This window comes from Pelmatolapia mariae, linkage group LG3_W (genome assembly GCF_036321145.2).
Source record: "Pelmatolapia mariae isolate MD_Pm_ZW linkage group LG3_W, Pm_UMD_F_2, whole genome shotgun sequence".
Classification (NCBI taxonomy): Eukaryota; Metazoa; Chordata; class Actinopteri; order Cichliformes; family Cichlidae; genus Pelmatolapia; species Pelmatolapia mariae.
Genome location: NC_086229.1, coordinates 93,202,482 through 93,215,127, shown reverse-complemented (window position 1 = coordinate 93,215,127; position 12,646 = coordinate 93,202,482). Strand labels below are relative to the sequence as shown.

At 39.6% G+C, this 12,646-nt stretch overlaps 1 pseudogene; it reads right to left on the bottom strand.

Annotated features, from left to right (window-relative positions):
* The window catches only part of LOC134625026 (NACHT, LRR and PYD domains-containing protein 14-like), a 551,707-nt pseudogene that overhangs the window by 119,064 nt on the left and 419,997 nt on the right, over nt 1-12,646 (bottom strand).

Below are 12,646 nucleotides of genomic sequence, written 5' to 3'. Positions count from 1 at the left end.
GGGAATTTTCATCAGTATCATTTTGCATGATAGTGCTTTAGCTTTGAAGTGCAGCAAAGCATAGCTGCGTAAACACGTTGGCTTAAAAGAAACAGATGTTTTGGGGATTATGCAATAGCTGCGAATTTGAATGTGCTTGTGCATCTTTTCCACGCTCCTGTTTCATTTCATCCTGTTTAGTTCCCAAAGAAATGTTTTTGTCTGAATAGAAGAAAACATTATTTTAGTTTTCATCTGCCAGCCTCTAAGTGCACTCTAACACATTAAGACACTAAGAAAAGTGAAGCTAATTCTTTCCTGAAGAGTGAAAAGTAAGATTGCAAAAGGATGACTTAAAAAAAATATCCCTTGAACTAAAAGCTGTGAAGGTGCAGTGGTGCTGACGGTGGATGTGATTGGACATCTTTATAGGAACACAGTGACCAACAGTATGATATCCTTCATACACCATCTGTGTGCTCACATAAGTGGAAATCATGACACACTCATTTGCGTTTTGTAAAGATTCGTCGGCGCTGTAGACACTCAAACCCGACTCAGATTTTATTATTGTGCTTGGAACAAAGCCATCGTGACCTTAAAGGACTTTAGCATGCATGTGGTTTAAGGTGAGACAAGATTTGAACCTTTTCTTTGTCTAAAATAAGTTTCAGTAGACATTTTAGTTTTCAAATGCTGACCTTTTATTAATGTGTAACAGTCATAATCGACCCACAGACCATTATGTTCATCCACTGGGAATTTTTAGACACATTAGCAGTGCTGTTTATTTATAACAAAATAAATGCGTCTTTTTTGAAGCCACTGATAATCACAGCAGTGTAGTGATGTGTGTCTGACAGAAGCAGCACATAACATACTGGTAATGCAGTGAAAAGAAATACCAGTAATGATGTGCTGCTACGGCCAGATGCACTGAATGTGACCAACACTCACACGTGCTCACAAACATGCATTTCTGGAAAAACAAGTAAAGAATAAATCCAAGCACTACAGGTAATGCAGCGTATTTTCAGCACGCAGTGATCTGCCTCCCACATACTGATCTGAAATATAAAGAACAGTTTCACAGAGCAGCAGAGATTTAAATGCAAACACCTCTCAGGTTATTTGTGACAGCAGCTGTGGATGGGTCAGTGATCTCTGGAGGGACGAGAATATATTTGAAATGAGTGATTCCACTCGGGGTGACACACTGGCAGGCTTTGACACGAGTACCTATCGAAAACAAGAAAAACAGCAACAAAATATAAACAAATGCAACAATGAAACATGCAGGCACTCCTGGTCAGCTGTGTGTTTGTTCCAACGTTTCTTAAACAATTATTCATAAACAGACATTTGTTTTATATGATGTGGATAAAACACATTGTTCCCTTATTTTAATAAAAACCTTTAGAAAGAGAACTGTGGCTGGAGTCTAATCGCTGATTCTTCCACACAAACACTAACATAAAATCAACATAGTTATGAGTGAAAAACCTAAAAAAAAGTTTGTTTTTTAAAAATAGAACGTGGCTAAGCTGTCGACCCTAAATAAGGAAATTATCTAAATCATTTGTCCTAAATTTCTAACCTCATTATGTTCTCTATAAGTAGGAAATGCTGTTTTCAGCTCACTGGTGCAATTAGTTTGTTGTCAGGAGACAAAAGGATTTCAGCTTGACTGACACAGAATTAAATGTGAGTTTGTGCTCACTACTGCTGCTCACTATTCATGTCAGTGCAATTCTTTTCTTTTCACAGATCTTGACAGAAAAATAAACCACATATTTCAGTGATACTCAGATAATGAGATGTGTCCAGCTGCTAACAGACAACAGGAAAGCGACTCATGCATTCATTCACCCACATGTGGTTTATAGTTTTAAGACAAGTAACAGAAATTATTGCAATCAAAGTCTAAGCTGGAGGAAAATGGACTAGGAGCGGTGTAATGCTGAGGATCCAGGGCTCACAGTGGCAGCACATGATGATTTGAAGCGATTCAGCACATCTGCAAAACATGATGTGCTGCTAGAGCGCACCCTGGATACACCGAGTATGACTCAGGCTGGTGCATGTCCACGGGGGCGGGAGGGCAAAGACAAGACTGAAATGTATGTGACCTTTCTCTGAGGAAGACGGCCAAGTACAATAATGTTGAATTTTTGATTCCGTTCATCTGTACGGTTTTGTTTTAAAAACAGAGAAAATATGGAGGAAGTGGAGAAAAAGAGGAAGGGGGGGGGAAGACATATAGCGTAGCGCAGATATTTTTGAAGAAAAATAACATTAAAAAATGTTTCACCACAAAGTATTTAAGGATAAAATAATCCACACATTTTATTTTCTGATGATTTCCACCTGAAACATACTACAAAAAATAAAATCAAATAAAAGATTATTTAAGCAACTGAAATAAAATAAAAAGTATGACTGTACTTACCCCAACTATATCCTTAAAGGCAAACCACTAACAGCACACAGCAGTGGGGAACGTTGAGTTGTAACAAGCTACTCTAATGTAAATAAAGATAGAAAATGAAAAATGACATTTACATGCAGCTTTTAGAAGGAGTCTTTCACCAAAAAGAAACAAAATACAAACATCCGCCAGATGTCTGAGTTTTCAAGATACATCAAGTTCAAAAAGCTGAAAGTAAAATAGAAAGTGATTTATTAAAATACTCGCATCCCAATTTTAATGAATCTCCACTGAACCAAATGTGTATTTTTATACCAAGAGTGTAAAACAGCATCTTACCTGCAGCCCTGCAGAGGGTCACGCTTTAAACACTGCAATCAGAGCAGATCAGTTAGTGCAATTGTCTAGCAGGTCATGTCTTGTTGATGCAGCCCCTAGGAACTAATCCAGACTCATGCCACACAGTATTATTGAAGGTACAGCTGCTCTGGTCCAGCCCAGAGGTTCTCTTACAATTTTCCCGTCATCTAATTCGCGAATGTTGGCTGCAGTTCAGTATTTCATGTGTCAGACGAAAGAAGAAAACAAGGGAGGGTTGCTTTTTAAGGATAAGTGGAGTAGTCATCTTAACCTGCTTGGATTTTATTTATTTAAATGCATTTCCAACTACAGATATATCAACAGAGATAACTACAGAAGATCAGTGATGAAAAATCAGTTTTTGTTTACGGTTTGGTTTATAAAATAACTGCAAATATCCTTCACATGTAATCAACAGTTGAAACCTTGTGACAATTTGTACTCTGTAACTTAAAGGATTTTCTGTTGATTGATATATTTTACTTTACATGTGGATCCTTACATTGGAACCAGTATTCTCTGTCATTTTAATGTGCAACTGAGAGTTAGTTGACTGATTCGTCAGTATAAAAAAGGATTCGAAATGGACAGGGCGGGGCCAGCACTGAACCTGATGGCACCACACTTGACAGGATACACTTAAGATTTATACTTCCATAAAACTCAGCTGTAAACAGGAAACATACTCATGCATATCTGTCTGCAAAAAAATCCTCTTAAAGGGCCAAGAAGTTTTTATTTAAAAAAACAAAACAGTTTTAAATGTAAAATGTTTGGTGCTGATGCTTAACCTCCAAGGCTGCTCAAATGAAGCCTTATGTGGTCACAAAGGGTCAGAAAAGGTAACTACAGATAACTACGTCCCAAACATCCACTCTCACTCACAGAAGAATTAAAGAGTGGAATTCAAATTGTGATGGAGGGAATAAAAGGCAAAGTGCTGGAAAGCTCCTGTCTATGTCCTGCTGCTCCTCCAGTCACAGCACCAGAGGCCATTTTATATTCTTCAGAGGAAAAAAAGATTCACTTACCATTTGCTGCTGAGATGTTAACCTGATGATGGAGGAGCTAACTAGCTTAACTACTGACTAAGAACACTGAAAGTAAACGCACACCTTCTCCTGCCTGTTTGTGTGGATACATTGTCACAATCCACAGACCAACAAGCCAACAGTCAGAACTAGTCCTCAAAAATAATATAAAACAGAAACAACAGAGGCACACACAGACACACAGGATGACTAGATTTGTCAAATAAAAGTAAAAACCAAGGAGAGTCCCAACAGCAGCTCTACACAAACACCCATCAGAGGGATAGAGCTAGCCCACTACAGTGACAGGGAGAGCTGAAAAAAGGCCTGTTTGGGGTTTCTGGTTGCTCCTGCTTCTGTTCGTAGTAAAAGGGGGTGTCCGGGGAGGAAGGGGGTTGGTCAGGTTTTGGTCCCAGTCCCAAAAATACCCCCTCCCCCCAAAAAAACAGACAAACAAACAAACAAACACAAACAAACAAACAAAAAACCAACAACTTCGTGTCCCCTCATCCTTCCTTGCTGGCCTTTCACCTTCTAGCTATGTGAATGTGTATGTCCCAGTCCTTCTCAGTGCTGCCTCGCTGAGCCCTAGCTACGCACACTGAGACAGTGAGAAGACTCAGTAGGCATAAAAACCTACAGGGCTGCAGCCTTTTTCCCTAGCAGTCACTTTCTACAATACAAATCGACATTTTCGGGGGCGGTGAAAAATCTAAAGAAAATATCTGGACGCTCCCCAGTGTGTGTGTGAGACAGGTGTAAAGCGAGGGGTCTGTCGGAGCTACCGTTTGCACGTAAAAAATTTATTTGTGCGAGGCAAAGGGGCTGCTGCGCAGCGCAGAGCATTGAGGCTGTGCGCCTGGCAAGCTGCTCCACTGTCAGACTGAAAGAAAGAGCCTGAGGAGGCAGGGAGGGAGGAGAGGGAGGAATATAAAATGAAGAAAGTGTGGCTCTGAGAGGAAGCTCTTTATGCATTCACACACAAGGTTTGAGGAGCCTACTTTATAGGCTAATGTTGCAAAATAAAAAACAGAAACCACAGCAAACACACGAGTGGGGTAAGTACAGTGAGCCACCAGCTTCTCTGTGCTGCGACACACAAAGGAAGCCGAGTACAGAAACACACACATGGACTAGTATTAATGCACAAATGTAATCGCACTGAAAGCTACGCTCAGTGTTTGCCTGACTCTCCTGTATTTTCTCATGTTCTCACATGGCCGTGACATGGCAGTCGACAGGAAGGAGGAAGAAGGCTCTCACACTGCTGAAAGTGCTGCTCTCAAACTACACTGTTTTACAAGGAGGTGGCCCTGCCTACCTCTCTTTCTGTTCTACGCACTTTTACACACACACAGAAAAATAAAACATGGGCACATTAAGAAAAAGGCCCAGCGCTAACTTGAAATAAATCCTTGACCAGGCTCTAACGGAGCAACTCCTCCAGCATTACTCGGTGTAACAGTGGGTATCACAGTTAAGCTCCAGGGATGCCCCAAAATACAAAGTATGCTCGTTTTCCATTCACATGAAGCAGTCTTACTCTAATCACTTACAGGTGATGATAATGGTTAACAACACACCATCAGTCCAGGAGAAGAATTCAAATTGGCAAGAGCCACACGAGGTTTCTTCACTTCTATGTCAATCGAATTTTAATAGAAAAATCCCAAAATGATCTTAATCCATTTCTTAACATTTCTGTAGGCTGAGGCCCTCGATGTGTTTGTGGTAAAGACAAAAAAGAAGAGAGCTTAAAGATTTGTTTACTCAGTTCTACTGTGTAAGTCTGGATATGACGCATTGGAAAATATTTCCATATCAATTCGCATCTTGAAGTTTAAAGTTCTGTTGTTCCGAGAATTATGTTTTTTTTCTTTTACAATTTTTATATTGCATTTGACCTGCTGCATAACAGAACAGCTGAATATCTTTATGGATCAGATAAAATATCTGATGCTATAAGGAATGGTGAGAAATATCCACAGCTGCAGTATTAAACTTGATTTCTTTATTAAAATTTACCTTATGGATTTAAGTCAGTGTAAATATAAAATAATACAGTAAAGAAATTTTAGCTTTTCAATTTGGGCCACTTCACTTTGTGATGAGTTCGGACTGAACATATTCAGTGAACACAGCTCTAATGAATATAATAAAAAAATATAATTATTTCCAGAATTTCCCTAAATGTTGCTGATACATTTTTGAATGTGATGCATTGAATTAATTGTTACAGTCGACAGGAAACAAAATTCTGTCATTACAGTCTTCTTAAACAAAATAGATTCAACTTGTCACTTGTTGCTACTTTAATTTAATACTTTGTATTTTTGATGTTTTATAGATTGAAAGTACTGAGTTGTTAAAACGAATATTTAGAACAAAGTGATGCCAACTATACTGCAAAAAATATTCTCCTTTTTGTGAGCAGCAGTTTCTGTCAGAATAAGCAAACACTATCTTCTTGGTGAGGCACAGTCATCGTGACCTTTTCTTTATAAGTTACCAAACATGATTTCATCTTAAAAAAAATGTGAAGACATTAGAAATGTTACTTCACTCTCAGATAATGGTGTGCAGCACATACACAACCAGAGTCTTACCTAAAAACGTTGAACAGTAAGAGGGAGACTTTTTAATGTCAGAGTCCCTTTCTCGGTCATTCTGGGGGAGAGTCCAGCTGTCTGTATGGGAGCTCCGCTTTTTACCTCGTTTTTCTATCAGTTTGTAAACGATACGCTTAAAAAAAGAAAAAGAATTTCCCTATAGTTTGCCTAGAAATCATCTATTAGTCATGTTGCCTAAAGCTTTATATTAACACGTTTATGAAAATTAGTTTCATTATTCTAAAAACAGACTAATACATAATCAGAGTTGACTGATCTTTGAGTAAACTAAAGGTTAAAGGCAGCCCGCACATATTTCGATATCTGCCCGTAATAAAGTGCGCACGTCCTCGCTGTGATGAGAGGATGACAGGCTGCGCAGGTGAGAAACTGCTGAGTCACTGCGTTTTCCGAGCCTGGACTTTCTCCGGGCTCACTCTTTCCTCTATTTAACGGGGCGTTTTGTCTTAAGTATAGTTTATTTATTTGTTTGTTTATTGTGCTTGAAGGCGAGATTAGCGTCGTATTTAGACACAGTGTACAGCCGAGTGGGCTGGCGTGGTTGCTGGGAGGAGGCTGTGACTAGGGGAGTGTCCCCTTCCTCAACTTTACCACTTATCACTTAAACTCTTTTGTAAAGAAATATAAGTTCTCCACTGTTAACAATGAGCTATATTTGAACATTTGCTAAGATCCTAAATTATGATTACATCGTCTCCGTGCAGAAATGGACGTGCAGCAGTGTCTGACACAGTGCAGTCAAGCAGCCTTTTGTTTCAAGCGGCGCTTTACTTTGTCTGCTAAGCATCCCTCGCACAAAGCCTTTACTATACAGCACATCCACGCTTACAAAGCAGCTACCGGCCATTCCATGTAAACACTTTTAAGTTACCTATCTACAAATTAAAATAAAGAGAAAGACTAAATACTTTATTAATCAAAATTGGGGGAAAATAAGAAACTCTTACCTTCGGAAGAAAAAGAATATCCAAAGGAGAAATAATGTTAAGATAATCCTGGTTTTACAGTATTTATGAAAAAGCGAAATGTTGCGTAAATGTATTTGAAGACGGGCTCTCATTCTGTGTCAGTGGAGGATTTGAAAGTGGCGCCAACGGCAGCGGTTCCTCTGCTACCCACACAGCCGTCACACACAAAAAATAAATAGAAATTTAAACGTGCAAGTAGCAATATTTCATTCATAGCAAAATGTGCCTGTCGACCACCGCAACCCACTCGTGTCCATAGTTTTGAATAATATACATTCTGTGATTTTTATTTATTTTTTATGTTAAATTAAAATAACCGTCAGAGGCTTTTTGAGCCGCGGTGCAAGACGGGAGATTTCTAAAAGGCGGTTGTGTTTTGAATTTCGAACTGACCGGAGCAGCTAACGTGGTGGCTCCCCCTACAGCCAGTCACATGAAATTTATTCAGTTGCTCCGAGATTTTGCGGTGTCTTTTCCGTTTTGTTTTTTGATCTTTAACGATCAAAATGACTTTGATTTTGTTGTGGTATTTTCTAAAAATGTATGAATACTTGTGTGGAGACCCTCCCCCCCTCCTGTATCAATGAGCAAGATGGCTTAGAAATGAAGTTTATTATATATTTTTATATATTTATATTGATACGGACATAAACTCTACAGTATAACATTCTTCAAAATTCTTTTGAAATAGCACTTCAAAAAAAGAAAAGAAAGCCTTCATTAGGCACCATAAAAGTAAAGCCACTGACTTATGTTTTCATTTAATTACCTCAAGGAAATCAGTTTGGGATTCAGTTCAGCTCATATTGCTTCTGCACCTCTTTCCACAACACATTTCTAATAACAGTGGTCCTTATTAATCGATCTCAGTAGAAAAATGAAAGAAATAACTGAAAGAAATCATCTGCATTTGTTTACAGTGCATCTGAACAGAAACTCAACATTTCAGTGTGTAGTTAAAACAGCAAACATACCTTCAAATAATAAGGTTACTAAAAATCTATGTGCTTTCACATTTCAGTTTCGTCAAGTGCACTGAAGCGACAGTACTCTCAAGTCGGCGATTATGGTACAGGAAAACCAGAGCTGTCAAGTTACTGCTTGATGTGCTGCTCATAAAAGCTGCTCAGCATCAGCAGAATTAGGATCTGCCTCCTTGTAGCACAAAGCTAGTTTGCTCATCACAGTAACCCTCTGCTGTACACCATGCCCAAAGGCATCAAGGTCCACAGTCCCACTCACAGATGCTTGGAGCGCTGCTGGTCCTAGGCTGCTGAAGTAGCTGCTCATCTCCTGAAGGTACTGAACAGAAGCAACTTGGGGTTAGTATCTTGTCCAAGGATACTTGACATGCAGACTGGAGAATCCAGGGATCGAACCACTAACCTTCCAATCAGTGACCTGCTCTACCTCCTGAGCTACAGCACCAAGTACATCTTTAATGCATTTAGTGCAGTAAAGGATTTGCAGGTTTGCCTCAGTATCTGGTGTGTCATCAAAGTTTAATGTGTATTTATTCTGTTGTTCCTGCTTTCCTCGCATCACTTCCACCAAATTTTTCAGCGACCTTTGCAAGCTAACCGAGATTCTGGTTGGAGGCGCAGCAGCACTCTGGAATTTCCCAGAGGCACAAACGAGGCAGCGGTGACTGCTCGCCCTGCTACTGTCTATACACCAGGGAAACAACTGATCATTTAAAATGGATGAATTGCAGCTCCTGTACTCCAAAAACTCTCAATTTCACACTTCTGCCGCCCTGTGCTTCACTGTAACCTGGCTCAGTTAACACATCCGGGGCTGCACTCTGAGGATGCTGGACAGTATTTTTCAAGCGGAAAGTGTGGGGTGTAATTTTTCATAAACTGCAAACCTTTTTATTCACCTAGGGAGTTTTTTCACTTTATGAGTCATTCCACGAGAATGGTTAAAATTGGACTTGGATATTTTTACATTTTTTACCAAAATGTACTATTTATATGTATCATTAAGGATATATTTAACTATCAGAAAACTGCATTTTCCCATCTCAGGCATTAGTTTTCTTTTATTATTGATCATATTTTCAAGATGTGGTGACTGTAATTCTTTGGCATGTTCTCCATTGCTTCCTCAACATCTTCACTTTTCACAAAGAACAGTTTCACACTTGTGTTTGTTTCAGACAAGGCCCTGAATAACTCTTCTGCATCTGGGATGTCATGCCCCTTTGCTACCATCATGTCAGCTGCTCTTTTTAAGGCTCCCCCGACACAATCTGGTGCTCCTTTTCCATGACTAGCCTCAAAAAAATTCCAAGAACCAGCCTTGAATCCTCTGGGAGGACCTCCCAGCCCATTGTTCCTTCAGTGGGCTGGTTTCAGTCATTATGCAAATGTACTGTTTATAAGATTGGAAACCTGCAGTCAGCTGAGTGACGAAACGTTTCTCCCACAAAACGCTACGTCCAGATGAACAGAATCAACTTTTGGAGAAGTTTCCTCGTTGTTTGTATTGCGTACAGGGTCCGTCGCTTAAAAAGTGCAGCACAAACACTTGTGGATGTTGGCCTTGAAGGTAATCTAGCACAGGATTTAGGTGCTGCCATATTGCTGGAGGGCCTTTATGTCTACTGGGGGAGATGGTGCTAAAGCACACAGGCTCTGAGAGTCCACCAACATACAACACACCAGTATGAAGGGTGGCCTGCTGATGCGAAGCCCCAAAGTGGACCGCCTGAACTTGAGAACTGTATTTACAGCTGTAGTTTTCTGAGAAGTCAACATGTATCAAAGCCTCCTCCCCTGACATGTTGTTCTTCAGTTCACGGCAGAAGGCTGCTTGATATTAAAGTGATGCATTTTAAATTTCTTTACAAAACTCTGGAAGAGCTCAATGAGGTCCTCCACAGATTTCTTGACTGTCACCTTGACAGTTGCCTTTTCTCCCTTTTTGTCTATCTCCTTCTCCTCTGTTACCCACTGGGTAAATGATGTGTTTGCGGTGCTGTTGTATGCACTTGTGATGTGGACAGTTTTGTCCTTGCAATGGACACACTCTCCATACATGCAACTCTTGCTGGATGAGTTGCAGCAAACCTTTTCTATCAACTCTTCAATGTTGGCAGTCTCAATGAGTTTCAACTGACGGAGCTTCACTGCCAGAAAGCTGAGAATTTCATGCAACTTACAGATGCATGTATCACGTTCAGAGAGTGTTGGATTCACAACCCAAAAGGGGCGAAGATGACAGAAAAGGGAATAGGATATCATCTGGCCTGGGTTTTCTGCCAAAAACCTTCTGTGGATATTTTCTATCGTGTCCATCAGGAACCTGTTCTGCATTTTTAATTTGTTCTTTGTGAGTGTTTGTTTGGTTCCTGTGGTCATTCTGCTCACGTCATCCCTGAGATTGAATGCCTTGATTCTTCTTTTGAAGTCTTCAGTGAACCTGCTGCTCCTCTTTCTTTCAAAATGAAGACTGTCATGATGTCTAAAATTCTTGTTTGAAAATCCGAGGGAGTCACTTGCAAACTTTTGCAACCTGTATTTTTTTTTACAATTCTCCCTGTCGTGACTTCAGCAGTCACCTGCCTTTCACTGTCCTTGGTGGCTTTTTTGTATTTATTCCTGATATCTTCAATGAGTGATTCGTGGAAAAGTAAGGTTTTTTTTATTTGTGGGTTAACGGGGCAATTTGAAGTGAGTCGTGTTATTTTCGACTGTGGGGAATCCGAAGATTTCTTTGAACGTTGGCACCTTTTTTGTATTTTTCTTTGCTTTTCCTTTCTTTTTCAAGTTTTTCCTGGAGTTCCGCTATTTGCCTCTTGAGCTTATTTTTTTCTGTTCTGTACTTTTTCCGAGCCACCAGACGTTGCCTACAAAACAAAGCAATAAAACTTGGGTGTGGAAAGTTATGCCTTTTTCCTCCTGCCCGCCCTGTTTCTAAAATGACATTTTCACTATAACACTGTTAACTACCCATTGCCCTAACCTTGAAGATCTTGGCTGTGAAGGCTGCTCTGGGTGACCTCCCCCTTGCTCCTATGATAAGCTGCTCTCCACATTTTTCTTTTCTTATGCTGTTCTCTTTTACTCAGTTCATTAATTGCTTTCTTCTTCCCTGCCTCTACATTCTTTCTCCATCTCTCAGCTCACTCTGCAGGTATCTCTCCCTTCTTTCAGGATCAGCTTTAAGGCGTTCCCGATACTTCCTTTGCCTTTCTGCTGCTGTTGTTGGTGCCATCTTACTTGCATCCTTAACATGGAACATAAATCACATTCAGCATGCATGCAGTATAAGAATGTTGATTGAATATAATAATAATTAATTTAAATAATTGGATAACTTAACAACCAAAGTATTAAAATCTCAACCCCATCACAATCTCACAACCCCGTTACAATCAAAAACATAACAGGGTTGAAATTTTTGCACAAACTGGCTGCTGCTCAATGTAGTGAATACCAGACAGAGAGCACATGGCATGCATGAAATTCAAAATCACCATATATTCATGAACTAACAAAAACTTTTTCACAAGTAATAGTTTTCTATCTTTTTTTCATGTTACAGTGTTGAGTCACTGAGTTTGACGACCACAATATCACAAGATAAATGACTAAAATGAAGGAAAAGATGGGAGCAACTTGCCTGTCTCTGTGGTCCTGTTGTCCAAAAGACTTCAGTGATGTCACTTCCTGATGTATATGGAATTCTGGATCACACCATTGTATTTATGGGGGTGGGATCATTTGTGTAACGGGGTTGAGAGGTTACTCAGGTACAGAAATAACTGTGATTTTAATGAGTAATTAACAATTAAATTTGCAAAAACGAAACATTAACAGCAAACGAGCACAAATAGATGTTCAGGTTGATATCAAAATTTACTGACTTTTTAAATAGTTTTATTTGGTATTTTCAAAGTAAACTTTCATCAAGGCCATGAGGGACATGACAAAATAGGTGGTGTCAAATGAAAAAACTGTATTATTTCCCATAAAAAGATCAAAATTAGTTCAGTTGTTTACACTGTATTAAAGGGTGCATTTCAATATATATGTAAAGCTGTTTAAATATAAAGTTTGGTGACCCAGTAGATGAAATACACCATAAGAGGTGAGAGGGACTCAAATTGTGCCATTTTCATGGAATGACTCTTATATTAGTAAGTGTTTCCATTCCACTACAAGCCTGTATGTCAGATCCTCAAAGCGGGATCAAAGCTGTGGAGACGTGGACCAAGGAGTCCTGCTTCAACTGCACAGATTG